The sequence below is a fragment of the Hordeum vulgare genome, chromosome 7H (assembly GCF_904849725.1).
Source record: "Hordeum vulgare subsp. vulgare chromosome 7H, MorexV3_pseudomolecules_assembly, whole genome shotgun sequence".
Classification (NCBI taxonomy): Eukaryota; Viridiplantae; Streptophyta; class Magnoliopsida; order Poales; family Poaceae; genus Hordeum; species Hordeum vulgare.
Window position 1 is genome coordinate 463,127,150 of NC_058524.1, and position 3,702 is coordinate 463,130,851.

Below are 3,702 nucleotides of genomic sequence, written 5' to 3' on the forward strand. Positions count from 1 at the left end.
AATAATCAACTACGACCGAGAACGAGTATCTTTGATCCGCGTGCATGCTGTAATGCACTATGTAATTATGTATTATGGGAAAACAACAGATGAAAATCGGAAGTGTTTTCTTGTGCTTTCGCTAAGCATTTTGGTTTTAATACACTTGTTAGTGAGCTTATCAGCCATGGTCATGTTCTTTTTGTCTCTTACTGTGTGTTGACTGTATCTCAAGGATTACTTTGTTTCTAAACTGTTGTAGATGCATTTATGTCTTTTCTATCTTATTTGTTTCTTAACATGTCAATTTGTGCAATCATATGTACATTAAAGCAAACTCATGGTTATGTGTTGGGTTTAAATCCATGATTATGTTTTGGGTGGAAAAAATAGTGGGTTTGGTTTTGATTGGGCTAAAAATGACACTAAATGGGTATGGTTCAAGTATGGTTTTGAGAGATAAATGAATGAATATGGTTCAAGTATGGTTCAAGTATGAAACCATTCTCAGGTTTAGATGCGACGCGGACGGCCACGGTGACGACGTGCTTTCAACGATGATGCTGCAATGCTTGACGACCGCGGCGATGATGACATGCTTCTACGAGACGACGATGCTACAATGCTCGACGCCCGTAGCGATGTGTGCTTCCACGAGACGACGGGATGCTGTGACGCTCCACGGCCGTGCCGTGTGCTTCCATGACACGACGATGCTGTGAATGATGCTGCGACGTTCCACCGCTGTGGCGATGCTGCGACGCTCGACGGCCGAGCCGACGACTTACTTTGTACGGTCGCGGTGATGCTGCAACGCTCGACGACCGAGTTGACGGTGTGCTTTGTACAACCGCGTGGTGATGCTGCGACCGGTGTTGTGACTCTCGACGGTTGCGGCTATGCTACGAGGCATGTTGGGTGCTTCGGCAGCGGTGGTCGTGTTGCTTTTGAAGGCGAGGTGATGGTGCGACACCGATAGGACTGCTCCGGCATGGGTTTGATGTGAGGTCGTCGTAGTGCTCATAGTGATAGCACCATGCGGGCTATGACCGAGAGCAGGTTGGTGTGAGCAAGGCGATGGAGGAACTATAGCGATGATGAATTGATGATGCGATTCAGTCAACAACGCTGCTGCAAGGTCTCGCTCGCGTGGTGTTCGCCCAGGCCACGGCGATGTTGTGTATGGTGCTGATATGACACCGGTAGTGCTGGAGCATCTCTGGTGCCACATGGAAAAAGAGGCAAAATTGACAAAATAACCCCTGAAGCGAAAGAACTCACGAAGTGAACCCGAAAGCAAATAATTTCACTCGTGTGACCCTTTCGTGTGGCGTCCGATACCTAGACGCCACACTACATTGTGTGACGCCTAAATCGCCGACGCCACACGCCCCGACCATCTGGCAGAGAGGGCTCATCCCCCAGGCAATGTGACGCCTAAGCCTCAGGCGTCGCACACTGTAAAGTGTGGCGTCGAAGGCTTAGGCGCCACACTTCCACTTATCCAACCATGGACCAGCCCCCCTCCCCCACCCCCTCCTCATTCCCCTCCCATTCAAACCGACGGTTGGCTCATCTCCAAGTCCGAATCCCCTCCCCCACCCCCTTCAGATCTGGCGATTTCTTCCGTGGATTGATCCCCCAAGCTTGTCTACGAGGTAATCTCTTCCGTTTCCCATATCTCTATCCAAATGGAATTGGTTATTTTTCAGATTTGGGTTAGTTAGATTGATATTCATATTTTGATTGAATTTTAAATGTAGATGAGTAGTTAGTCATATTTTATTAATCCTAGATGAGTAGTTGTGTTCTATTCCTATTCCTATGAGTAGATGGCGTGGATTTTTTTAGTAATATCGTAGATGAGTAGTTAGGATATGAGTAATATGCGTATTTTTTTAAGATGAGTAGATTCATATGAGTATATTTTTAGTAATATGTAGATGAGTGGATTAGTAGATGAGTGGATTAGTAGATGAGTAGATTCATATGAGTATTTTTTAAATATGAGTACATTCATAAGTTTTTTTTGTGATATGTAGGACGGTGTGGCTTTTGAATGATGTTTATGACGTTGAACACCAGGCCTATTTGATGTCGGAGAAGAAAATGGTAAGTAGATCATATGTTAAAAAATCATGTATTTATTTAATAAGATGAAACTGTAATGATATCACTCACTCCTATCTGTTTGCAGGAGCTTATGCCCTTGAAGATCCGGTCTCACGGGGCATCGACTGCAGTGCAGTATGATGAGCGGTACACACCATATATCGAGATGACAGGACTCCTTCCATTCATTCAGCTTGTGAGTCGGTCAACACCCAACCTGAACGCTGCGGCAATCACTGCACTTATTGATCGGTGGAGGCCGGAGATCCATAGTTTTCACCTCCGGACCGGAGAGATGACAGTGACTCTTCAAGATGTTTCCATGATCACGGCACTTCCGGTCGAGTGGAAGCCTCTTTGTATGAGCACTGATTCTGAGGGATGGCGGCAACAAATGGAGGCCCTTATTGGTATGTCACCTCCAGAGCCGAAGGTAGAAGATGGAGGGAAGAAAGATAGAGTCCCGGCCGGCGCTCCTTTCACTTGGATTGCCGTCAACTTTGCTCATTGTCCTGAGGACGCAAATGACGAGGTCATCCAGACTTATGCTCGCGTGTACATGTGTATGTCATCTTTAGGACTATCTTCGCTGACGGCACTGGCCAGAATGCTCCATGGATGTGGCTGAAGGCATTGACTGTTTTCGACAACAAGTTCAGTTGGGGCTCGGCCGCACTGGCCTACTTGTATCGGCATGTAATAAATTGTTAATAGTAAGTACTCTCTGTTATACTTTTCTGCTAAACTAATCCATGTTTGTTGTTACTTGTAGTTGGACGATGCTTGTCGCAGGTCCACAAAGGACGGTGGAGTTGGTGGTTGTATGCTCCTACTTTCGATATGGAGCTGGGAACGCCTTCCTGTTGGACGCCCTAAAGCCGCAAAGTGGAATACCTGGGATGACCACGGCAACCCTGTACGGCTTCCTAACTGGGCGTACAAGTGGGACGTGGTATCGGAGGTGGCGAGCGAAGTGAATCTATTGTGCAAGCAATACACCAACGAGATGGATTCGCTTACCGCCGAGCAGGTAAACATCTCAGAGTTGACTCCCAGCTTTTGTTGTGAGTAAAATGAATTGTGCCTTTTATGTTGTGCTGTAGGTGGAATGGCGCCATATGGTGCCGGGCCAAACTTTGGTGATGCACACACGTTCCAACTCAATCCAATATGCCTGCAGGAAAAACATCTTTGGCTAATGCGTTGTCCCTTTATATGCAATTGGGCAGTTGAGTTTCATCCCCCGCATCGTGTGATGCATCAATCTGGGTTGTTTCAGCCACACCCGCCGGAGTGGGTGGACACCGACACACAGCTTCACAGGTAACAAATCATGCACAATAAAGAACTACTGATGGGTTTTGTTTTTAGTGTTGAGCGAGCTATTGATGGGTTTTGTAAAAAGCAGGTTGGATAGGAGGAGGCAGCGAAAGATCAAGGATTGGCACAAGCATCATAAGAACTATGTCACCATGTTCGAGCAAAGTGTGCAGGCAGCTACGAGTACGCAAGGAACCCAGACTCGCGAGCATTGTCCGCTTGCGTTCAACAACTACGTAATATGGTTTCGGGAGAGTACTCGTGTCGAGATTTGTCCGCCGGCTTACGAGG

The 3,702-nt window shown here is 47.0% G+C and overlaps 1 pseudogene; it reads left to right on the forward strand.

The window, feature by feature from the left end:
- Nucleotides 1-547: 547 nt before the first annotated feature.
- Nucleotides 548-2,802, forward strand: LOC123409095 (annotated as a pseudogene).
- The last annotated feature ends 900 nt before the right edge of the window (nt 2,803-3,702 follow it).